The sequence below is a fragment of the Schistocerca nitens genome, chromosome 4 (assembly GCF_023898315.1).
Source record: "Schistocerca nitens isolate TAMUIC-IGC-003100 chromosome 4, iqSchNite1.1, whole genome shotgun sequence".
In the NCBI taxonomy this organism is placed as follows: Eukaryota; Metazoa; Arthropoda; class Insecta; order Orthoptera; family Acrididae; genus Schistocerca; species Schistocerca nitens.
In genome coordinates, this window is record NC_064617.1 from 811,012,134 (window position 1) to 811,039,868 (window position 27,735).

Sequence of the window (27,735 nt, forward strand, 5' to 3'; positions counted from 1 at the left end):
GCAAACTCTGATATATCGTACCTTATTGCGAAGATGAGTCAGTGAAAAGTTTTTGCGTTCGTAGAAGAAAGTCAGTGATCGAAATTTCGTGGAAAGATGTCGCCCCAGCTTATAACTATTTTGTTTCAATGGTTGCCACCACAATTGCCTTACCATATCCGTTACATTCTTTCTCCTGTTCCACAATTACGCAAGACAAGCAGCTTTTCTTTGACTGTGTTCAGAGACCTCGGCTCAGTTATATTCTAGAAGACGACGGAAAAGGTTAGTGTAGGTAGTGTTTTAAGCAGAAATGTTGTTTCTTCTAAGTGTTCTGCCAACGAAATGAAGTCTTTGGTTCGTCTTCCCCAAATTATTTTCCCCTTACGGTTCCAGTGTAAGTTCTTGATAATTGTAATCCATAGGTGTTCAGCTGAATCTGTAATGTCATTTATAGTGTAACCGAAATTCAAAGAAACTTTTTAGTATTCTTGTGGAGTACCTAACATTTTTTGTTGTTTACGGTAAACCGATAATATTGGCACCATTCATATATTTTGTCGGAAACTTTTGTTATTCGTTTTCAAGTAAAGGACAGTGTCATCTGCAAATTGTCTAACAAGTCAGCTAAGAGTGTCTCCTAAAGTGTGTAAGTACTTTAAGAGCAGCAGTGGGCTTGTAATGCCCTTCGCAAACCCCAGACATCACTTGAGTTTCACGGCATGATTTCATGTCAGTTATTACGAACCGTGGCCTTTTTGACAACAGGCTCAATATGATTAGAAGTGGATTGTGGCGAAATCCTTCTGGATGTCTCTTAATGCTGGACCATCTTGAGGTCCCCTGCTGTCAATGGCACCCAATATTTCGCGCGGTTAATGAGTCAGTTGCGTTTTTGAAGCATGCTGTGTGCTGAATCCACGCTGGTTTTGTGTCAATTGTTTTGTTCTATGTATTTCGTAATCTTGGATGAAATGTAATCTTTTATTAGTATTTCTGTCATGTGTTCCCCCCCCCCCCCCCCCTCTAGCAGAATAAAAGTTATCCCGTCACATCTTAAACGTATCGTTTCATCCTGTTCCTTCTGTTTAGTGTTTCCCCACATTACTTTTCTCATAGTTCCTTACTTCTTATTGATCAGTCCTATCACTTTTCAGCATCCAATAATACCACATCTCAAAGGCTCCGAGTGTTTTCGTTTCCTGTTTCCCCACAATATACGAATCTCTTCGGTATAAAGCTGTTCCTTATTCTTACATTCTCAAAAATGACTATCTCAGATTTATGGCTACGTTTGATATTGGTAGTCTTTTTTCGGCGAAGAATGCTCTTTTTTCGTACGCAACTCTTGCTGTTACCAGGTACTACTTGTTTGGTACATCAAGTGTAGCATGACTTCCAAGATATAAGTATTCTTTCACATAGTTTACCACGTGGTCCTCATTTATGATGTTATTCTCTTTCCTGCTGCTGCTCCGGAACAACTAGATTTTTATTTGGTTTACTGTCTGCGTTCTCCTCTCCGGACACAGCTGATTCGAAAGAACAGTTCCTGTTACTTTTACTGACTTTCATAGTGGATAGTAGCATCTTCGGCGTATGTTATTAATCCCATTTCGTCAATGTGTGCTGTCCAGTGGGCACATATTACCGACCGATCGAAGAGCCTAACGCCTAATAAGCCGCAACCCACGCGACGCAACGCAGCGTCGTTAATTGGTCGATTACCGGCCAGTCAACCAGCAGTTACGATCAGTCAGGGCATCAGAAACCGAAAGTCGTCGTACCCATTACGTGGGTAACACGGAAGGTGCGCAATAAGCCATCCCACGAAAACGGTTTCCTGTAATCTACCTTGATGACGTCAGATCACGCTACTTTAACACGTTGTTGAGAGAATTATCCGTCCAGAAGGTACAGCATATGTTGTGCGAATCTGAGCTTGCAGTACCATAGCTGACCTGGAGTAACAAGTGCTAAGATGAGAACCATCTCAAACAAGTTCTTTTTGCGGAATATCCTACAGGTTAAAATTAAAAGCTAACTCTCAATGACCTATTCAAAAATTCTCTGTGGAGTTACGCAACCATTCTTTTCTTCACCACACGGGACGATTTGATCATAGTCCGTCATTTCATTCCCAGAAGGTAGCTATTTCAATAGCGACCATTTTAACGTTCTGCTCAATGGATAGGAGAGAGCTTTGTGTTTCAGTCATGAAATAGGTGGAAGCATTACGTAACAAGACACTTGGCCACAAACTCTCGAGCTGTCACTACACGAACATCAGCTAAAATTGTCAACTGAAATATTCGTTGGTAGTCGGGTTGTATGGAGACAGAGTGCCAAATACTACGATGTTTTGGGAAGCACGGAGAAAACACAGCTTTTATATTTTCTTAATTATAAATTGTTGGAGGGAGTCTGCGACTAAAAAACAACTGTTATCTTTGTGATTAAATGACACTAGTTTCAGTCAGTCACGATTTTCATTTATTTATGTTTTGCACAATTGTGGAAATACATTCCATTATCAAGTACGTTGACTGTATTTTTATGCACGATGCACGATGTTTGCACTGTATAAGCTGCTGTGATTCCTTTACAAAATTACGTGATCGTAAAGGCAGCAGAATAATGCAGCACTTCACATATTGCAAATATCACAGTACACAAAACAACGCGCTCTGTAATAGAAAGTATTTCCCCGAATCGCGGAGTGCAGAAAATAAACGAAACTAATAAATGAAAACAGTGTCAGCAGTAAATGTTATTTTGTAGCAAATAAAAATAAAATATATGTATACCTTGTCACTGTACGACGGCAGTGTAGCCTCTAAAGATACTATCACTATAGCTTTACGTAACTAAAGTGATTACAAAATAGAGCCATCATGATAATGTACTAGAGCGTCACAGGTTCACCATCCAGAGACACGATATGTTTATGCTTATTTTGGTTCTCCATGCTTGTGAATAACTGATTTCTTCGTAGCTCACAATTCAAGAATTTTATTTCATTGTTTTGAGCTGATCGAGTAGCTCGGTTCTATCGTTGAAAGTAATTTTTTGTTTTAAAAATTTATCTGTTCCTTGATTTCACTTCATTAAATACATTGTATGAAACCAGTAGATTTTTAAATTACCATGACTACTCACAAATTCACCTCTGGTTTGCTGTTAACTATAAACAAATGCTTGTATCTTCGTGGCGCTTGGGTGACTGAAAAAGTAGTGGCAGAGACGTGTTTGTTTTGCTCGGCAATATGTAAGCAGCAAGGGACTGAAGCGGACGGATCACAGGTACAGTTTGACACAGATCTACATCTACATCGATACTCCACTGTCCGCAGTACGGTGCGTGTCGGATGGTATCCCTTTTCATTACTAGCAACTTCCTTTCATGTTCCATTCACAAATAGAAGGAGGGAAAAACAACTGTCTAGACGGCTCCGTATAAGCCCTAATTTAGTCCTTACGCTTACGGTATGTTGCAGGCAGAAGAGTAGTTTTGCAGTCAGCTTCGAATGCCAGTTCTCTAACTTTTATCGAGGAGAATATCACCTTCCCAACGTACATTCCCTTTTGAGTTTCTGAAGCATGTTCGTAACACTCGTGTGTTGTTCGAACCTACCAGTAACAAATCTAGCAGCCCGCCTTTCAATTGTTTTGATATCTTCCCTTGATTAGACCCGGTGCGGATCCCAAACACTTGAGCAGTACTCAAGAATAGGTCACACTAGCGTCCTACATGTGGTCTCCTTTACAGGTAAACCTCACTTTCCTAGAACTCTCCCAATAAACCGCAGTCGACCGTACGCCTTACCTACCGCAAAACTCACACGCTAGCTGCATTTCATACCACTTTGCAACGTTAGCCAAGGGTATTTAAACTACGTGACTGTGTGAAGCAGGACTCTATTAATGATGTATCACGAGAGTAAAGTGCCACTTGACACAGGTTTATTGTGAGCTACGAAACACCGATGGACTATCCAAAACAAACGGCGCAGGTTGATCACCGAAAATCTCACTCTCCTTTACGACAGTGGGCGATCCCATACTGCTAATGGAAGGAAAAACTTTTTGTCCAAGAAGTATTTTAACATCCCCATTATAGACCGAACTTAGCAACAAGCGACTTTCATCTATCCCCCAAGATGAATATCTGATTGGCGAATCAGCACTTCACGACCATAGATAAGTTCAAGGATGCTTTCAACGGCTGGATAAAGCATGAAGCGGCACCGTTTTGTGATGAACGGCTAAAGACGTTGGTGTCACTGTGAGAGAAATGTTCGAATTTTAATGGCAACATGGAAGTAGAAGCAAAAAACTTTTATCGGTTTTCCCTTTTCCAATAGCCAGTCGGAGGTAAATTTATGAATAGCCTTCACGTATAGAATATTTAAAGGTTATTTTTTGTTTGCCGGATGATTAAAAGCTACACGCAGAATGGGAACATGCTGTCTTCTCACATTACTGCAGATCGTATATAATGCAGAAGTTTCTCCTGCCTCATGGCACAGTAATTGTGTGTCCGTGGAGAATGATTAAATATTTACCAATCTAGTATATGAAACAAAAATGTAAACATAGAAACGAAATGTTGCTGGCGAGTCGGTTCATACACAAGAGCATGTAATGAAACAAATATTTTGTCGGCCAACAGCAGATTTTCAGTAAAGTTAAGCCGACCTATGAAGGTTTGTAAACGAATAACGGCGGGATGTGGTAATGGAAATGCTGACGTATGTTTAGAAATTGGGACGTCCGTCATGTGTGAAATATAGACAACCATCTACTCACAGGAATTTTCGTGAACCAAATAAATGCTCATACGCAAATACGAAACACGTGTAAGAGTTTACCGGTTAGGTCACTACTTTATCACGCTTCGTCATAAAGCCGCAAAAGAATTCTATCACACGTAGTTCGAAAGTTTTATATCAGCAAAACGTAGATATAGAGGAATTCACAACTATGTAATGTCACCAGAAGCATTTTCTTTAAATTCAGAGGTTTTTTAAGGAACTTTATTTGCTTCGTAGGACTGGTTGTAACGAATCACGACCAAATAATGTTGTATGTCATGAGGGAGAACATCTAGTTTTAAATTATGTTGGACGACACCAGTATTATTCAGGAAAACTGACAAAAAGTAATTCACAATGACTGGTCGTTTCCTCTACCAAATTACCCATTGCGTTCGGAATCACGAGGAGTTGTTGTTCAAAACGTTTTTTACGTTTACTTGGCTTTCCCCACATGACTACACAAGTGAATGGAGGCAATTAAGAAAACTTTACTCCCAGTCGTGTATGGTGTGCGTGTGTGTAAGGTATCCAAAATCTTGATGAAAGGTATAGAAAACATTCTAAGTAATTTTGGTCACGTATAAGGACAGTGAATGAATTCAAATAATGTCGCCCATTTTTCGGCAACATTGCTAACAACTTTACCATAATTTTTGAGCACCGCATCGATTTCAGCCGCAGGTACTTCAAATGGTAACTCAAAAATTCGAAGAGTTCGAAGACCAAATCCTGCATGCAAAACTTTAACCTTTCCGATGTTCCCATCACGGTTCTTAAATTTAAGCTTACCACTACATGACTGCAAGATCTGTTCGCAGATATCAGCGGTTTCAAACTTGATGTAAACAACGCTACTAACGATCGGCAGGTGTACGCCGACAATATCGTCAAAGGATCGTTTCAGACTTTCCTCAATCCATAATTCTATCTCAAAAGACTTCGGTCGTGCATAGTTGTGATCGAATACAAATATCAACGTGTCTCTGCGCGTTATGTCGTACATGTTCCGGTTCTAAACATTGTCACACAATAACACGTTATTGTGGCCGCTAGAACAGCGTCTACTCACCAGTAAACAGCACACAGCCAGCAGCAGCGAGGACGTAAACACGCCGCGCGTCCGCTCGCCACGGCCGCTGAAGGCCGACTGAGCAACCGAGGACACAGATGAATAGCGCGACTGCAGGAACTCATCCCTTGCACGCTTCCTTTGAGACCCACATTCTCAACTGTCTACAATCTACATACGTAATGTGCTAATAGATATTCGCTCGTCCACTCATAACTCGCGCCAACGAAAGGTGACGATTCCCGTAAGAGTTTTGGCAACCTGTGCACATTCGCCCAGACGAAGGTCAATGGCCGGGTAGACATTTAACCACATATGAAGATGGTAACTTCCTCGAAAGAACAGTTACCACTGATGACCGTGCAGCTTCACTAGAATAAATGATAATTAATTGAAACCCTCAGCTGTCGACAGGTGTTGTTGATATACCTCGAAGGGGACAGCTGAAAATGTGCGTGTGCTCTCGGTGGATCAGATGGATAGAGCGTCTGCCCGATAAGCAGGAGATCACAGGTTCGAGTCCCGGTTGGGGCACACATTTTCAGCCGTCACCTTCGAGGTATATCAACAACACCTGTCGGCATCTGAGGGTTTCAATTAAATATCGTTTACTCCAGTGAAGCTGCTCGGTCATCAGTGGTGTCTGTTCTTTCGAGAACAGTTACTATCTTCTTAAAAACTTCATGATGAACTTATGTAGAATCTGAAATTGTGTAAATCCTGCTATGTAGTGACAAGACGTTGTTTGGCGTTGCCACCAAATAATCTCGAAAAGTTTTCGAATAATTTTCTTCCAATTTTTACACGATGCTCTAATAAACACACGGATGGTCACAGGCTGTTTATTTTTTAATACACAAGGGCTTCTCAGAAAGTAAGTTTCGATCGGTTGCGAAATAAAAACCATAGTTATCAATAATGCTTTATTTCCAAACTGCCTATTGGCTTCTGTCTTGGGTTCTTCGGCTGACGTTCATCTAATGATTTTACTGAAGTTTCACCAGCACGTGTGGCTGGCATTGTCTAAGCTTCACCCTCCATTGCCGGGTGAAGCTTTGACAATGCCAGCCTCTCGTGCTGGCGAGACGTTAGTAAAATGATTAGATGAACGTCGGCCGAAGAACCCGAGACAGAATCCAATAGGCAGTTTGTCAACAAGTGGCCACTAAAGCCTTAACAATTTTGTTTTATTTCCAAGTTAGCTACATCTTCCAACTACTACTCTACAAAGTCACGGCTCCTATTTCGACATTTGTGGTAGCGTTGTGCCAACTTTCCAATACCCTCGTCGTAGAAAGCAGCCACCAGGGCTTTCCGCCAATACTCTCCGCTAGTCTACAGCTCGTTGACTATGCCAAAAAATGGTTCAAATGGCTCTGAGGACTATGGGACTTAACTTCGGAGGTCATCAGTTCCCTAGAACTTAGAACTACTTAAACCTAACTAACCTAAGGACATCCCACACATCCATGCCCGAGCGCGGTTCCAGACTGTAGCGCCTAGAACCGCTCGGCCACTTCGGCCGACTATGCCAAAATTTTGCCTTCAATGCCAGCGGTTCATGTGAGCAGAGATGAGACTTAGGGGCAGCCTGTTACGGGCTGTATTGTGGGTGATCAAACACTTGCCATCGAAAACGCTTCAGGAGCATCTTCGTTGCCCCTGAAGATTGTGACCGTGAAACGTCATGACGAAGGAACCGTATGACAGTTTTGTTATGCGGGCTGCATCATATCATTCGAAATCTCTCACCAGGGCCCCATACTTGGCGGGAGACGCTACTTCCCAGACGTCTGTACGTGCTCACTATGCACTGAGAACTGAAAAGAGCAACATGAGGCGATCGACAGGCATAACGGATACACTGTCCAACACGTCTGTGCAAAGCTTTATCGCATTTTCACAGTGGTTTCCATTTCGCAAGTGATCGGAAATTACTGTCCCAACAGACGTTGTATGTAAATCATGAAATGGAATACAAACTTAAACATGGTCCATAGTTGGCTGTAACGTGATTTTGATTTAATCGTGCGGTTAGCTAATTTCGACTGCTTGTCATTGTCAAGCACCTGTAAAACCAATATAGTCCTGTTCCATGTTGATTTTACAGGTACTTGATTCCATGTTTCAATTACAATGTAAATGCAAACCTTGGTGTTCTGACGGTTTACTCTGATACTCAAACGTTACTTGAGTGTTGTAAAGGTGTGTGTACACTATAAATAATACGGAGTTCTAACAGTTGATATTGATGTTCAAAGTACACTTGATTGTTGTAAATATGATTGTGCAAGACTGTGGTAATAATAGTAATAGCGTGTGACGAGGGCCTCCCGTCGGGTAGACCGCTCGCCCCGTGCAATTCTTTCGATTTGACGCCACTGCGGCGACTTGCGCGTCGATGGGGATGAAATGATGATCTACATCTACATCTACATCCACACTCCGCAAGCCACCTGACGGTGTGTGGCGGAGGGTACCCTGAGTACCTCTATCGGTTCTCCCTTCTATTCCAGTCTCGTATTGTTCGTGGAAAGAAGGATTGTCGGTATGCTTCTGTGTGGCCTCTAATCTCTCTGATTTTATCCTCATGCTCTCTTCGCGAGATATATGTACGAGGGAGCAATATACTGCTTGACCCTTCGGTGAAGGTATGTTCTCGAAACTTTAACAAAATCCCGTACCTAGCTACTGAACGTCTCTGCTGCAGAGTCTTCCACTGGAGTTTATCTATCATCTCCGTAACGCTTTCGCGATTACTAAATGATTTTGTAACGAAGCGCGCTGCTCTCAGTTGGATCTTCTCTATCTCTTCTATCAACCCTATCTGGTACGGATCACACACTGCTGAGCAGTATTCAAGCAGTGGGCGAACAAGCGTACTGTAACCTACTTCCTTTGTTTTCGGATTGCATTTCCTTAGGATTCTTCCAATGAATCTCAGTCTGGCATCTGCTTTACCGACGATCAACTTTATATGGTCATTCCATTTTAAATCACTCCTAATGCGTACGCCCAGATAATTTATGGTATTAACTGCTTCCAGTTGCTGACCTGTTATTTCGTAGCTATGTATTCGCAGCACATTACACCTGTCTACATTGAGATTCAATTGCCATTCCCTGCACCATGCGTCAATTCGCTGCAGATCCTCCTGCATTTCAGTACAATTTTCCATTGTTACAACCTCTCGATACATCACAGCATCATCTGCACAAAGCCTCAGTGAACTTCCGATGTCACCCACCAGGTCATTTATGTATATTGTGAATAGCAATGGTCCTATGACACACCCCTGCGGCACACCTGAAATCACTCTTACTTCGGGAGACTTCTCTCCATTGAGAATGACATGCTGCGTTCTGTTATCTAGGAACTCCTCAATCCAATCACACAATTGGTCTGATAGTCCATATGCTGTGGGGAACTGTATCGAACGCCTTGCGGAAGTCAAGAAACACGGCATCTACCTGGGAACCCGTGTCTATGGCCCTCTGAGTCTCGTGGACCATTGGCGTGAGCAGGGTTTCACACGATCGTCTTTTTCGAAACCCATGCTGATTCCTACAGAGTAGATTTCTAGTCCCCAGAAAAGTCATTATACTGGAACATAATACGTGTTCCAAAATTCTACAACTGATCGACATTATAGATCTATAGTTCTGCACTTCTGTTCGACGACCCTTCTTGAAAAAGGGGATGATCTGTGTCCTTTTCCAAACCTTTGGAACGCTACGCTCTTCTAGAGACCTACGGTACACCGCTGCAAGAAGGGGGGCAAGTTCCTTCTCGTACTCTGTGTAAAATCGAACTGGTGTCCCATCAGGTCCAGCGGCCTTTTCTCTTTTGAGCGATTTTAATTGTTTCTCTATCCCTCTGTCGTCTATTTCGATATCTACCATTTTGTCATCTGTGCGACAATCTAGAGAAGGAATTACAGTGAAGTCTTCCTCTGTGGAACAGCTTTGGAAAAAGACATTTAGTATTTCGGCCTTTAGTCTGTCATCCTCTGTTTCAATACCATTTTGGTCACAGAGTGTCTGGACATTTTGTTTTGATCCACCTACGGCTTTGACATAAGACCAAAATTTCCCTAGGAATTTCTGCCAAGTCAGTACATAGAACATTACTTTCGAATTCATTGAACGCCTCTCGCATAGCCCTCCTCACACTACATTTCGCTTCACGTAATTTTTGTTTGTCTGCAAGGCTTTGGCTACGTTTATGTTTGCTGTGAAGTTCCCTTTGCTTCCGCAGCAGTTTTCTAACTCGGTTGTTGTACCACGGTGGCTCTTACGATCTTGCTTGGCACATACTCATCTAACGCATATTGTACGATGGTTTTGAACTTTGTCCACTGATCCTCAACACTATCTGTACTTGAGACAAAACTTTTGTGTTGAGCCGTCAGGTACTCTGTAATCTGCTTTTTGTCACTTTTGCTAAACAGAAATATCTTGCTACCTTTTTTAATATTTCTATTTACGGCTGAAATCATCGATGCCGTAACCGCATGACTGGAACACAACACCCAGCCCCTGAGCGGAGAAAACCTCCGACCCAGCCGGGAATCGAACCCGGGCCCATAGGATTGACAGTCTGTCGCTCTGACCACTCAGCTACCGAGGGCGGGCTATGGTATGATTTGAAAAGTTACACGCGACTATGACATTCAGCCCTGACAGAAACCATTATAACTAGAAAGCTTACCACACGTGTACCTGGCGCATGCATCTGTTAAACTGATTTTGTCCTGTGACTGTGGTCGTTGTTGTTAGTCTGCATTAGAGGTTATCACTTTTATCTGAATCTAAATGAACTTAAATGATGAAATAATTTAACGTTATGGTGGCCATGTCATTATTGTAATCAATTTTTGATTAGTGATGACTATATCAACATGGGATTTATCTTTTACAACAATTATTTCGCAATTTTTTTGATCATAAAAGAGGACAAACAGGATGACAAATAAATTAAGAATTCTTGGCAACACAAGCAGATGCAACAAATTAGTTAATACTTCACCCAGGCGATATTAAGTTTGGTGAAGACTAAGATATGTCTGATTAAACTACTTAACTGGGCTCAAAACATGGATAACGCAATCTAAAACTATCTAACACAGAATAGACTTTGATGAAATTATTCTACACAGAAGCTATACCATGTTGGTGCTGCTGAAACCCGGCCGGTGTGGCCGAGCGCTTCTAGGTGCTTCAGTCCGGAACCGCGTGACCGCTACGGTCGCCGGTTCGATGTTTAGTCCCATAGTGCTCAGAGCCATTTGAACCTTTTTTTTTTTTTTTTTTTTTTTTTTTTGCAGCTGAAAACATTAGACAGACCGTGATTCTGTTTGCCCTAACAAGCTGGAGCAGCAATAGTATACCCGTTTCTCAATGTGCAGCGCTATGTCAGATAATGGTCATGGTTCAAGCACCTGCAGAGTAGCGATGTGCAGCACCTGTAAGTATTGTGGGCACGAAATACGCAATGTCGCGGCTGGCGATGTGTTAGAGATCCTAATTACTGTCTAATGGAGCTCTGATTTCAGCATGTGACACTCCTGTTCGTTGGTCATACCATAAATAAGTTTGATTCACTTATACAGCAGTGCACACAAGAAGATCAAACGTCAAGGTGGAAAACCTGCCATAAATAAGACTGCTCTTGGCGCAGCGATTTGTCTGAGAAGACTGAGGATTAAACTGTCGGGAGAGCTAAGTCCTCATCTCAGGCTCTCCTGTCAAGACCTATGCTAGTGTGACGTCACGCCCAGGATAAGTTGCCCAAGTGCAATCCACTCATAACAAGAGTCAAGGTTATAATCCTCTCGAGACCTGAGTATGAATCAGAAGACAAGAATCCTCTTCAGGCTGCAGTCTGAATCAGAAGACTGAATTTCACCTCTACTCACTGTCCGTTAAACCTCGGTAAACTCCACAAAAGCACACACGCTACGGCTTCACAAGGGTTTTGTGCCAAATACAAGATTCCATGAGCTCCATGTCTGCTGTATTACGCGTCTGCTCTACCTATCGGCCTATGTTAATCAAAGTTAACCATATTCTTCTGTTTTCTGGAGAAGCAGCTAACCCCTGACTGGCAGATTTCCACACAGAGGAGAAGATGTTGTGCTCCCAACTTGGTTTTTGCCATGGCCACTTTAGGCAGCGTGTTTTGAGTGTCTATACAGTCCTGAAGTGAACAACACATTTATCACCGAGATTATTATCTGGATGGCCCAGACATTACCTTGTTTCCGACCACGCGAGTCGGCCAGCCTAAGAGAACTGCTTTCGTGGCCCAACACAGACGATTTCACAGCCGCCATAAATGTTACGTTCCATTCCTAAATTGTTTCTAGGGCCTGAGGCCTCGGCAGGCAGAGGGACAACACCACCTGACGGCTCCCTCAAAGCATACAGTCCATGGTGAAAACGGAAACTCACGATTTTTTATGCGTTCCATCCGTGACGACAAAGGGAAACGCGCTGCCGTGGCTACAGACGCTTAACTGGTACATCCAGGTAGGCAGTTATTCCGCCTCTTCAGCCGAATGCATTGTCGGCACACCAGAGCGAGAAATTCTTGCAAAAAAATGCAAATGGCTCTGAGAACTATGGGACTCAACTTCTGAGGTCATAAGTCCCCTAGAACTGAGAACCATTTAAACATAACTAACCTAAGGACATCACACACATCCACGCTCGAGGCAGGATTCGAACCTGCGACCGTAGCGGTCGCGCGGTTCCAGACTGTAGCGTCTAGAACCACTCGGCCACTCCGGCCGCAGAAATTGTTGGGACCAGCGTTCCGTCTCCAGTAAGTGCTTCGAGTTGTACCCTTTCCTAATAGCTGTCCGTGACTTGCAAGTCACAAAAGTCCACTGCAAGATTTACTTTAAATGACCAAACTGCCTGCTTGTTCTCAACTCCAGAATATACTATTCTAAGTTGAGCCACTATAAAGTTCCCGTAACGTACATGCTCCCATCAGTGCCTGGTAATGTTGATAACTCCCTGTCGCCTCAAAAAAATGGGTGTAAAATTAACATTAAAGAGTAACCTCGAATTTTCAAAATAGTAAGAGAGTGACTCATCTCTCAGTTGTGCAGTACAAATGACATGGCTAGAGCCGGCCGCGGTGGTCTAGCGGTTCTAGGCGCTCAGTACGGAGCCGCGCGACCGCTACGGTCGCAGGTTCGAATCCTGCCTCGGGCATGGATGTGTGTGATGCCCTTGGGTTAGTTAGGTTTAAGTAGTTCTAAGTTCCAGGGGACTAATGACCACAGATGTTAAATCCCATAGTGCTCAGAGCCATTTTTTTTTTGACATGGCTAGACATTAATACTTCTGGGAAATAAGGTAATTTCATGGTAACGTATTTTCTGTTTACAGTGTTGAATCCCCAAACCAACAGAATGGTTTTGGTGGCAGCTCTCGAATCCCGCAAAAAGACTGAGTAATTTCGATTTGTCTCCACCCACCTGCAGTACCTCTCGCGCCGGCGGCTACGCGCTTCAGACGGAATTCATACCACAACGAAGTTGTAATGAAGTAAAATGCCCATTAAGCGATCGTGATAGACGTACGTGTCATGGATACTCGAAGAAATCAAGCACCTCAATGGTGAGAGGGAAGTGGACGCACAGAAATCTAGCACACAAATGGTGAGATACGAGGCGACTCGCCGATATCAAGAATCCTTATGGTAACAGAAAACTATTACATCCAGGTCGTTTCTCCTGGATCAAACTAAACGTAGTTTCTAGTCCGACCTTGAGATGGTTAACTGTATGGTAATGTACAATCAAATTTGTAACACTAAAATGAATTACGAACATAGATATCAAGCGTTAGAAACCAGAGGTTCGTAGTTAAGTAAAAATGAAATGTAGAATCAGATGCAGCACTTGTTAATTCCAAAAACTGCCCATTCTCCCACGAAACTGTATTAATTTATTGGCGTAGAATCCAATTACGCAGAAAAACTGGGAGATTCCATTTTTAAAATAAAAATTTGAGCCCGACCACACATTATGGGTGGTTAGGAGCTGGCCAGTTGTAGCACAGATAGATGTCTCCTTTACTAGTACTAAGTTTCCACTTACAGGTTTTTTGCGCGATGCGTCATTTTCAAGCTACATAATTGTCTCAAAATAATACAGACACCCTTTGAATTGTGGTAATGTAGCACAGCCTTAAGAAAAGCACATTTCTTGTTGTCTTAGTACCAAAACATGTTTTAGAGAAGTTTCTCCAACTACAATGTTTCTTTGTTTTCCAGGCCATCAGTCTTCCACGGGTTTGATGCACATCACCATGAATACCACTCCAGCGTTAACATTTTCATTTCAGAGTAGCATTTGCGCCCTAAGCAATTAATTATTTGTTGGACGGCTTCCAATCTTTGTCTTCGTTTACAGTCTGTAGCATCCTCAGCTGCCTGTAGTACAATAGATGTTGCTCCCTAACGCCTTAACACAAGTCCTATAATACTACCCCTTCTTCTTGTCTGTGTTTTCCGTGTATTGCTCCCTTCTACGATTCTGTGGAGAATGTCCTCATTCCCTACATTATCGTAGCACCTTATTTTCAACATTCTTCGTTAGCATCACATCTCAGATGCTTCGAATGTCTCTTGTTCCGGTTTTCCAACTGCCCATGATGCACTACCATTCAATGCTGTGCAGCAAACGTACATTCTCAGAACGGTCTTCCTTATGTTAAGGCCTATGTTTGATAGTAGTACACTTTTCTTTGCCAGGAGTGTGTCCTTTTGGCCTAGGCTAGTCTGCTTCTTATGTCCTCCTTGCTTCGTCATTAATCGGTCATTTTGCTCCCAACCTAGCATAATCCCATAACTCCGTCTACTTCGTGACCACCAAATTTGATGTTAAGTTTCTCACTATTCTCATTTCTCCACTATCTCATTACCTTTGTCTTGTTCCATTTTACTCTCAATCCGTATTCTACACACATTACACTCTTCACTCCAACCGAGAGATCCTGTGATTCTTCTTCTCATTACTAAGGAAAGCAACGTCATCCGAATCTTATCACTGACACCAACCTGCCGGCCGGTGTGGCCGAGCGGTTCTAGGCACTTCAGTCTGGAACCGCGCGACCGCTACGGTCGCAGGTTCGAATCCTGCCTCGGGCATGGATGTGTATGAGGTCCTTATATTATTTAGATTTAAGTAGTTCTAAGTTCTAGGGGACTGATGACCTCAGCAGTTAAGTCCCATAGTGCACAGAGCCATTTTAACCATTTTGATATCAACCCACACCGAATTTTAATCCCGTCGTTGAATCTTTCTTTCGTTTCCTTCATTGCTTCTTCGATGTATGGTTTGAACAGCAGGGGTAGGAAGATATTATCCCAGTCTTACACCCTTTTTATTCCGACCACTTCGTTCTAGGTCTTCCACTCTTATTGATCTCTCTCGCTTCTTATACATCTGGTATATTACCCGCTTTTCCCTATAGCTTACTTCTGTTCTGATCAGAAGTTCGAACATTTCGCCCCATTTGACGTTGTCGAATCCTTTTTTAGGTCGGCATAGCGTATGGGACTGTCATGACATTTCTTTAGTCATGTTTCCATCATCAACCGCAACGTCGGAACTGTCTGTCTGGTGCCTTTACCTTTCCTAAAGACAAACCGATCATCATCTAGCGGATCCTCAGTTTCCTTCTCATTCATCTATATATCATTCTGGTCAGCAACTTGCATGCATGAGTTGTCAAGCTAATTGTGCGATAGTTTTCGCACTTACATGGACCATCTACGTTCGGAACTGTGTGGATGATATTTCTCCGAAAGTCTGATGGTATGTCGCAATTCTCACAGATTCCACACACCATCTTGAATAATCGTTCATTTACTACTTCTCCCAATAATTTCATAAATTCCTTTGGAGCGTTATCTACCTGTTCTCCCTTATTTGACTTGAGAATTTCCAGAGCTCTTTGTAATTTTGGCTCCAATACTGGATCCCCTCTGTCATTCCCATCGACTCCAGTTTCTTCCTCGATTACATCAGACATATTGAGGGAAAAACAATTGTCTATAAGCTTGTATAGCGGGTCGGAGAGTGGAGTGTATAAGATTTGCAGATGACATGGTTGTGATGGCAGAGAGTGCAAGGGAGGTGCAAGAAATGTTAGATGATCTAAACACAAAATTAGTATAATATGGAATGAAGATTAAGAAGAAGAAAACAAAAAGCATGGTAATTGGAGGAAAGGGGAGAAAATACCGTACGAAAACAGGGGGAGACAATATAGAGCAGGTGAATAACTTTAATTACTTGGGAAGTGTAATAATGGATGATATGTATTGCTCAACAGAAATTAGGAAAAGAATTGCAATGGAAAAAGAAGGATTCAAGAGGAAACAGAAATTACTTTGTGGACCACTAAACAAAGATCTGAGGAAAAGACTTGCCAAATGTTACACCTGTAGCGTTGTACTATATGGTGTGGAGACCTGAGCATGAGGAAGGAAGCTGAAAGAAGATTGGAGGCAGTAGAAATGTGGATATGGAGAAGAGTGAAAAAAGTGAAATGGAAAGACCGAGTAAGGAATGAAGAAGTATTAAGAAGAGTTGGAGAAGAAAGAAACATGCTGAAAGTTATCAGAAAGAGCTAACGGAACTGGATTGGACATTGTTTGAGGAGAGACTGTTTGTTGAAGGAAGGAATAGAAGGAATGGTGGCGGGAAACAGGGGAAGAGGAAAAAGAAGTTATCAAATTCTGGACATTATGAAAGGAGACAAATATTCAGAAATGAAAAGACTGGCTATGGACAGACAAAAGTGGAAGAGGCTTAACCCATCACAAGACCTGCTGTAAGGCAGAATACCATACTACCACTACTACTGTAACCTTCAGGATGACCTATATTTTTTCGTATCTTATTTTCGTAGTCCTTACATGTTATGTTTGCTGGCGGCAGTAGGATAGACCTGGAGTCAGCTTCACATGCCAGTTCTCTAAATTTTTTCAGTATTGCAGTAGTGTTCCTCGAAAAGAATGTCGTTTTCACTTAGGGAATTCCTATTTGAATTCCCGAAGCATCTCCTCAACACCTTCGTGTTGGTGAAAACTACCGGTAAAAAATACGTGGTGTTCCATTGATCGTGACCTGGCCGAATATCTCACGAAATAAGCGTCAAACGAAAAAACTACAAAGTACGAAACTTGCTAGCTTCAAGGGAGAAACCAGATGGCGCTATGGTTGGCCAACTAGATGGCACTGCCATAGGTCAAACGGATATCAACAGCGCTTTTATTAAATAGGAACCCCCATTATTTATTACATATTCGTGTAGTACGTAAAGAAATATGAATGTTTTTCTTGGACCACTTTTTTCGCTTCGTAATAGATGGCGCTGTAATAGTCACAATCATATGGCTCACAATTTTACACGAACAGTTGGTAACAGGTAGGTTTTTTAAATTAAAATACAGAAACTAGGTACGTTTGAACATTTTATTTCGGTTGTTCCAACGTGGTAAATGTACCTTTGTGAACTTATCGTTTATGAGAACGCATGTTGTTACAGCGTGATTACCTGTAAATACCACATTAGTGCAATAAATGCTCAAAATGATGTCCGTCAACCTCAATGCATATGGCAATACGTGTGACGTATTTTCCTCTCAACAGCGAGTAGTTCGCCTTCCGTAATGCTCGCACGTGCACTGACAATGCGCTGACGCATGTTGTCAGGCGTTGTCGGTGGATCACGATAGCAAATATCCTTCGAATTTCCACACAGATAGAAATCCCTGGACGTCAGATCCGGTGAACGTGCGGGCCATGGTATGGTGCTTCGACGACCAATCCACCTGTCATGAAATAGGCTATTCATTACCGCTTCAACCGCGGATGTGCCGGACATTTATCATGTTGGAAGTACATCGCAATTCTGTTATGCATTGAAACATCTTGTAGTAACATCGGTAGAACATTACGTAAGAAATCAGCATACATTGCACTATTTAGATTGCCATCGATAAAATGGCGGCCAATTATCCTTCCTCCCATAATGCCGCACGATACATTAACCTGGCAAGGTCGCTGATGTTCCATTTGTCGCAGCCATCGTGGATTTTCCGTTGCCCAATAGTGCATATTATGCCGGTGTACGTTACCACTGTTGGTAAATGACGATTCCTCGCTAAATAGAACGCGTGCAAAAAGTCTGTCATCGTCCCGTAATTTCTCTTCTGCCCCGTGGCAGAACTGGACACGACGTTCAAAGTCGTCGCCATGCAATTCCTGGTGCATAGAAATATGGCACGGGTGCAATCGATGTCGATGTAGAATTCTCAACACCGATGTTTTTGAAAATCCCGATTCCCACATAATTTGTCTGCTACTTATGTGCGGAGTAACCGCGACTACAGCTAAAACACCTACTTGGGCCTCATCATTTGTTGCAGGTCGTGGTTGACGTTTCACATGTGGCTGATCACTTCCTGTTTCCTTAAATAACGTAACTAGCCGGCGAACGGTCCGGACACTTGGATGATGTCGTCCAGGATACCGCGCAACATACATAGCACACGCCCGTTGGGCATTTTGATCACAATAGCCATACATCAACACGATATCGACCTTTTCCGCAATTGGTAAACGTCAATTTTACAACGTGTAATGTATCACGAAGCAAATACCTTCCGCACTAGCGGAATGTTACGTGATGCCAGGTACTTAGCGCCATCTATCACAAAGCGAAAATGTAGTCCAAACAAAACACTCATATTTCTTTACGTACTACACGAATATTAAATAAAAAATGGGGTTTCCTATTTAAAAGAAAAACGCAGTTGATATCCGTTTGACCTATGGCAGCGCCATCTAGCGGGCCAACCATAGCGCCATCTGGTTTCCCCCTTCAAGCTAGACAAGTTTTGTTCTTTGTTGATTTTTAGTTTGACGCTTATTTCGTGAGATATTTGACCTGGTCACGATCAATGGACCACCCTGTATAACAGCCTGCCTGTATAACAGCCTGCCTTCTTCGATGTCTTCCTATAATCCGACCTGGTGCGGATCCCAAGCACTCGCGCATTACTCAAGAACAAGTCAGACTAGCGTCATTTATGCATTCTTCTTTACAAATGAACCTCACTTTCCCAAATTTCCTCCGATAAACCGAAATCAACAATTCGCCTTACCTACCACAAACCTCACATTTTCGTTCCTGAATCCAAACATTACAGGTTTGTTTTTCCTACTCATTCGAAGTAACTTATATTTTTGTACGTGAGTGCCAGCTGCCGTTCGTTACACTAACTAGAAACTATGTCTAAGTGATCTTGTATCATCTTTCAATCTTTCATCTTCGACGTCTTCCTACGCACCACAGCATCATCAGCAAGCACCCGCAGGTTGCTGCTCAACTTGTCCAAAAAATGGCTCTGAGCACTATGGGACTTCTAAGGTCATCAGTCCCCTAGAACTTAGAACTACGTAAACCTAAGTAACCTAGGGACATCACACACATCCGTGCTTGAGGCAGGATTCCAACCTGCGACCGTAGCGGTCGCGCGGTTCCATCAACTTGTCCGCTAGATCATTTATGTATACAGAGAATAATAGTAATCAAAACACTTCCCTGGAGCACTCTTGACCATACCCTTGTTTCTCCAGGACAACATATTGGGCTCTATTACATAAGAAGTCATCTAGCCGTAATCATATCTGGGAAACTATTCCCGTCGTTAACAGTCTAGAGTAGGGTACTGCGTCAAATATACACTCCTGGAAATTGAAATAAGAACACCGTGAATTCATTGTCCCAGGAAGAGGAAACTTTATTGACACATTCCTGGGGTCAGATACATCACATGATCACACTGACAGAACCACAGGCACATGGACACAGGCAACAGAGCATGCACAATGTCGGCACTAGTACAGTGTATATCCACCTTTCGCAGCAATGCAGGCTGCTATTCTCCCATGGAGACGATCGTAGAGATGCTGGATGTAGTCCTGTGGAACGGCTTGCCATGCCATTTCCACCTGGCGCCTCTGTTGGACCAGCGTTCGTGCTGGACGTGCAGACCGCGTGAGACGACGCTTCATCCAGTCCCAAACATGCTCAATGGGGGACAGATCCGGAGATCTTGCTGGCCAGGGTAGTTGACTTACACCTTCTAGAGCACGTTGGGTGGCACGGGATACATGCGGACGTGCATTGTCCTGTTGGAACAGCAAGTTCCCTTGCCGGTCTAGGAATGATAGAACGATGGGTTCGATGACGGTTTGGATGTACCGTGCACTATTCAGTGTCCCCTCGACGATCACCATTGGTGTACGGCCAGTGTAGGAGATCGCTCCCCACACCATGATGCCGGGTGTTGGCCCTGTGTGCCTCGGTCGTATGCAGTCCTGATTGTGGCGCTCACCTGCACGGCGCCAAACACGCATACGACCATCATTGGCACCAAGGCAGAAGCGACTCTCATCGCTGAAGACGACACGTCTCCATTCGTCCCTCCATTCACGCCTGTCGCGACACCACTGGAGGCGGGCTGCACGATGTTGGGGCGTGAGCGGAAGACGGCCTAACGGTGTGCGGGACCGTAGCCCAGCTTCATGGAGACGGTTGCGAATGGTCCTCGCCGATACCCCAGGAGCAACAGTGTCCCTAATTGGCGCGGATGCGCATGACCAAAGGCAGCCGCTACGTGGGCGACCTCTGTCGAGTTTCGAGCCCTCTTCCAATACTACTCCTCCACGTCGCGCAGGCGATTATCTAATGGTGATAATATGTTCGCGCTCTCTGTCAGAATGAGCACATGTGAAACTAAAATTCGGATGTGAAAATTAATAAATTTAGCTGTCGCTAGACGTATCATTGTTCATAAATATTTTCTTTCTGAAGATACTGAAGAAATCGGCAGTTGAATGCCACCATCGTGGTTAATAAAATCTTCCGCTAAAAGGATTTCGACCGATTCTTTAATAATTAAATCCCAGGAGGATTTCGTTGAGGTTAAGAGATCCGTGGTGGATTAAAACATGCAATGTCCCATGGAGATCCAGTGAAGGGCTGTGGCTGACTTACTGGGCTGCGAAAGGCGAGTGTGGTGATCATTGTCAACGCATCTTCTACGCACTGTATGACCAATGTAGGCTTTGCCATATGGGAAAGGTATTCTGCAGATTCTAGCCATCCTCAGTCTCAAATTGTCTTTTGCCGAATCGAGAAGAGTAAAAGAACTTTTAGGTGGGCAGATGATTACTTTGACACGATGTTTCCCTAAGGTTCTACGTAATTCCGACGAAATACTGCCCTATGCTTCAAACGTCCTTTCTCCTCTTTATCTTGTGGGTGATCACGTTTCTTATGCTTAAACCTGTGCTTATCTGATGTGGGGAATATCCATTATCTCCGAACACTGATTTTAGCTGTTCCAGCTCCTCTGCAAGGCTGTCTTCGTAAGAAACAATTTATGTTCGGTGCACCAACATTCGAAAGACGCCCACAGGTTGTGATTGGTGGTGGTAGTTGGACGCCTGCAAATACAGGTCTCTATATGTTGGCGTACGTTAAATGAAATTCCCCAATGATCCGTCCACTTACCGACTGACCACGAAGTCGAGAAATGCCAGGCAGCCGTCCTTCTCCACTTCCGTCGTAAATCTGATATCTTTTGTATGTCCATCCTTTTAGCAGGAGGTCTCTGGGACGACGGCCGTTTACTGTCGTGACAAAAGATAAAAACGGCTACAGCCGTCCTTATGATCTTAATTTACTTTGTCGCTACCAGTTTCAACGCGTCATTGTGTCATCTTCAGTCTGTCTTTGATGCGGTATAGGTTGATATAATACACATGTTTAACCCGTTAGTTGCCAGCATTACTGGATACGCAGATAATGTGTCAGCACTCCTACCAACAACTTGTCTTCTTTCTTATTGTCTGATTTCTATGCTCTCTCGCCCTTTTTCTTAGTAACGTCTTCTTCTACCCGAAAACTATCTACCTTACTCTGTATATTTTCACTACATGTATCTTCGTCGTCCTCTGGGTTCATAGCATACATTGGGGTCTCGTCGCTCTTCATATTTCTGTTTTCGTAATCTCCAACATAACTTTCTTCCTTTCTTCCATCTTAAAAATGATGTCCTCAACCCCTTCATCCATGGAGTCTTCTCCCACTTGTTACTCCTGGCTGCTATCATCTTCATCTCCTCCTTCAAAAATCTGCTTATCTTTTTCCCGTCAAGCTTCCACTCCTTTTCTTTTCTACCTACAGACTTCTCCACGTTTCTCTCCTCCATCGTTACAGCTCCTCTCTGCATTACTGCTTATTCTGATTTATTAATTTCTCTCTGCTGCCATTCCTCATTCACACTCTTATCCTGACTTCTCCTAAATTCGTCCTCTTCCACTTGGATCTCTTCCATATTCATAGCCTTCTCTTGCCCCTCTGTATTTCTCTATTATCATTGGGTTCCAACTGCATCTCTTCTTCCTCCTTCTTCCAAACAACTTCATTCTCTTCGCATTAATTTTCAGTAATGATACTGGATTGTAGGGCGTACCCAGCCGCAGATACAGACTCTGATCATAATTTAGTGACCATGAAGAGTGGAGTGAAGTTTAGGACACTCGTCAGGAAGAATAAATGTGCAAATAAGTGAGATACGGAAGTTCCTATTGAATGAGACGCTTGAAATTATCCAATGCTACATATACTGCGATAAGGAATAGCCCAGTAGGCAGTTCAGTTGAAGAGGAATGGACATGTCTAAAATGGGCAATCACAGAAGTTGGAAAGAAACACATACAGGGTGTTTCAAAAATGACCGGTATATTTGAAACGGCAATAAAAACTAAACGAGCAGCGATAGAAATACACCGTTTGTTGCAATATGCTTAGGACAACAGTACATTTTCAGGCGGACAAACTTTCGAAATTACAGTAGTTACAATTTTCAACAACAGATGGCGCTGTGAAAGATATAGAACACAACGCAGTATGTGGGTGCGCCATTCTGTACGTCGTCTTTCTGCTGTAAGCGTGTGCTGTTCACAACGTGCACGTGTGCTGTAGACAACATGGTTTATTCCTTAGAACAGAGGATTTTTCTGGTGTTGGAATTCCACCGCCTAGAACACAGTGTTGTTGCAACAAGACGAAGTTTTCAACGGAGGTTTAATGTAACCAAAGGACCGAAAAGCGATACAATAAAGGATCTGTTTGAAAAATTTCAACGGACTGGGAACGTGACGGATGAACGTGCTGGAAAGGTAGGGCGACCGCGTACGGCAACCACAGAGGGCAACGCGCAGCTAGTGCAGCAGGTGATCCAACAGCGGCCTCGGGTTTCCGTTCGCCGTGTTGCAGCTGCGGTCCAAATGACGCCAACGTCCACGTATCGTCACATGCGCCAGAGTTTACACCTCTATCCATACAAAATTCAAACGCGGCAACCCCTCAGCGCCGCTACCATTGCTGCACGAGAGACATTCGCTAACGATATAGTGCACAGGATTGATGACGGCGATATGCATGTGGGCAGCATTTGGTTTACTGACGAAGCTTATTTTTACCTGGACGACTTCGTCAATAAACAGAACTGGCGCATATGGGGAACCGAAAAGCCCCATGTTGCAGTCCCAGCGTCCCTGCATCCTCAAAAAGTACTGGTCTGGGCCGCCATTTCTTCCAAAGGAATCATTGGCCCATTTTTCAGATCCGAAACGATTACTGCATCACGCTATCTGGACATTCTTCGTGAATTTGTGGCGGTACAAACTGCCTTAGACGACACTGCGAACACCTCGTGGTTTATGCAAGATGGTGCCTGGCCACATCGCACGGCCGACGTCTTTAATTTCCTGAATGAATATTTCGATGATCGTGTGATTGCTTTGGGCTATCCGAAACATACAGGAGGCGGCGTGGATTGGCCTCCCTATTCGCCAGACATGAACCCCTGTGACTTCTTTCTGTGGGGACACTTGAAAGACCAGGTGTACCGCCAGAATCCAGACACAATTGAACAGCTGAAGCAGTACATCTCATCTGCATGTGAAGCCATTCCGCCAGACACGTTGTCAAAGGTTTTGGGTAATTTCATTCAGAGACTACGCCATATTATTGCTACGCATGGTGGATATGTGGAAAATATCGTACTATACGGTTTCCCAGACCGCAGCGCCATCTGTTGTTGAAAATTGTAACTACTGTAATTTCGAAAGTTTGTCTGCCTGAAAATGTACTGTTGTCCCAAGCATATTGCAACAAACGGTGTATTTCTATCGCTGCTCGTTTAGTTTTTATTGCCGTTTCAAATATACCGGTCATTTTTGAAACAACCTGAAGGTACAATGAAGGTCACTGTGAAAAACCACGGGTAACAAAAGAAATACTTCAGTTGATCGATGGACGAATCGAAGGTGTACATGACATTCGCACCCTATTCGCTGATTGCAGCGAATTGACGTCTGGCACAAATCTGTTGTAGGTTTCCTGCATGCTGCGAACAACAGCCGCTGCTGGAAGCGATGGCTACCACACCCTAATCACCAATCACAGAGTTCGACTCCACAGTCTGCCCCTGTCGCTGATGCTAGGACCTGGAGGTCTTTCTATCCCACGAGGATCAGTACACCAGCGTTTCTGAGATTCTGGCGGACTGAATAAGGCCTACATGGACCGCAGATCAGTGTCATAAATTTCAGCATAAATTTCAGGACTACATAGCAACCGTCATGGTTGTACGACGGATGACGAAGGAAGGTGGTGAGTGGGAGAGACCTCCAAATTCGGCGTAAGTTTAATATACGCGCCACCATCACTCACTACCGCCGCTTCGTTGTGCAGCAAGTGCGTCGGTCACCGTAAGTGGCGAACTGCTAATGCTGCAGTCGGCCTGAACGAAGTATGCAGTGGCAGCTGCTGTCATAGCGCTGCAGGTCGCTTACTAGGCGATTTCTCAGCTTCCAACCACGAGTAAAGACGCTGCCTGCATTTTCATGGAAAAAATACTTCGGAATCTTCTTTTACTCTATCTACCGAGTACCACAGGTAATTACCACACTTCCGAGGGAAACTAGCAGTAATCGAAACTATTGTGTCTGTCGTTAATGTTAATGGAGGATTGTGTTAATAACTGAATTTGTTTATTATTCTGATTTACTAGGACACCACGTGCAAGAACTAATTTAAACAGCAAAAGAAAAGGTTAAGTTTAAATTCCCGTAATCCACTCAGATTTTTCTGAGCAAATATATATTTAACTCTATCTATTTAACTTTATCTATCTTTAGCTGTTCAACTTTCACCTGCCAGAAAGCTTTGTGTTATCACTATATCAGACTGAATATTTTGCGTAATTAGACTTGTAGTACCTCCCGTTGTTAAATCTCTCTGCAAACAGCCGGTTACATTAAAACATCTCCTGAAGCATCAAGTCAGTTTTGAACTTCTAATGAATTGATAGTGTCTCCCACCAGGATACCTAATAACTATGTTTGTGTGAGTATTGCGACAGATCGCTCATCACCTCCAACTGTTTGTTACTATTTTTCCAGTATGTCCCCTAACAACTTTCGTTATCGTTACTCCCCAAACTTCATGACACCATCGATAGTTGCGGTATGAAGGGAATTCTGCTTCTTTCCTGTCGTCTTCTGCTGCAAATGGTGGCCCTCAGCTGACATTTCCCAAATTTTGTAGAAAATTATTACACACAAACATCTTGCTCCTGAATGGCATCGGTTGTGGAATAAAAGTTTTAAATAAGCCACACGGAATCCTGGATGAGATTTGACTTTCCACGAGAAACAAGGCTGTCGTAACAAAGCGTCCATGCCAGTTTGTATTTCTTTGTTTTCTACATGAGCATTTAATAGTTAACTCACTTCTCTTAAAGCTTCGTACTGTTGCGGCCTGGGAGCTGAGGTCGCGTTGTGACTGGGTGACAGGTCACAGAGTGTAGGTGAGTGGTCCAGTTTATGCCCGGAGGTTTCAATGACACAGTGGTATCTGCAGTAATATTATTTATGATGCTGAGTTTACAAAATTATCGAGGGCACAGTGACAGTCGGCACTCGGATGAAAGTGCGTGCCTCGAAAATGTACTCATGCCTCGTCATTGAGACGTGATATCGTCCCTCAGCTCAGTGACCCACGGCCACGTAATGTGCTGGCAACAGCTGGGGTATGAAAATCTGTTACCTAGCCAGACTTTTTCAATACAGTGCGCCTATCATTTCAGGGCTGTTGTAGAGAGCACATCCTTCATTCAGGTGAGGGCAGCCAACAGAGGTCCAGGTCTTCGGTTGTTGTGTAGACTAAGCTATGGTCATCCACCATGGATTGACCAAAACTGCAGCCACGAGGCCACACAACGTGGGTAGATGCCGAGATGGTAGCTTGCAGATCATCCACAATGACATGTACTGGAGGAAGTATGACATTTGTGATAAGGTCTTATGGGACCAAACTGCTGAGGTCACCTGTCCCTAAGCTTACGCCCTACTTAATCTAGCTTAAACTGACTTACGCTAAGGACAACATACACACCCATGCCAGAGGGAGGACTCGAACCTCCGACGGGGGAGGGCGCGCGGACTGTGACAAGACGCCTCAGACCGCGCGGGTACCCTGTGCGGCTGTTCTGGAGGAGGGGTGTGTGGCACACCAGTCTTTTCGACCATGAGGTCCCTGAAGACCACAACAATCTGAGTAAAAACCCTAAGAGGTTTTGGTCATATGTAAAATCAGTAAGTGGTTCAAAATCATCTAGTCATCACTCGGTGACCATACTGTCACTGAAACGAAAGATCACAGAGAGAAGGACAAAATACTGAACTAAGTTTCCTGAAACTGTTTCTATGTGTAAAAGTGTAACGTTGTCCCTTATTTCAATCATCGTACGAATGTGGTGTAACGGCACCACCGTTTAAGATGGGAAAAAGGTTAGCTTCAGTGCAATATTTCTGAGTGCACTAGTTAAAGCCAGGCTCAGGCCTGTTGACATTAATTTACGCTACCAGCAGTTGCGAAGTAGAATGAAGGCCACAAGGCTGCAGGCCCGCTGAATAGAGTAAACACAGTGGTGTGCATGGAGCCAGTTACAGACAGAAGGGCCCCACTGGCCCAACCCAGATGTTATGAGTGCATGACTCAGAGCAGCACGTTAGCAAAACAGAGGCGCACAGCTGCATATAAATAGGTGCCGGTTCACTAACAAGGCATTCAAGTGTGAAAGCTCTCTGAGATGGTGGGGTGTCACACACCACCAGCTACATGCAGCAGCAGATGGGGCGCCAGCATTCCAGTCCATGGCAGGTCGCTGGTTCGACCCTCTGAGGCCAACATGGTGTCCTCAGAAAGCCAGCGGCGGGCCACGCCATGGCTCAACTACTGTCGGCAGCCTTGTTGGCTCCCAACACACACCAGATGCATCCTGAGGCCAGGGCTGCAGATTAAGACGCCAGATTGCGGGTGCTTGTTGTCGCCGTGATCTTAGCCATGACGGCGAGGAAGCTCGTTGTGGGCCACCTTGTAGCTCCCAGTGGGCAGAGCTGAAGCGACAGGGATGGAGTCCACTGAATCGACTGCCGGCGCATCCTGATGTCATCGGAACTCTGTGGCTGTACAAGGCCAACACACAGCAGTGTGCTGCATGGGTTGCTGAGGCAGTCATTCCACGCCAAGCCATTTCGCAGACAATGAAGTGGTGTCCTCAGCATTGTGGGACCTGGTGATGCAGACTGAGAGGAATAGGGGCAGTGTAGCTGGAAATAATAAATCACTCGGGAAACTCGGATGAGTTTTAATACGGCGCAACCTGACAGCTCATCCTTGTCCATCATTGCTCTAC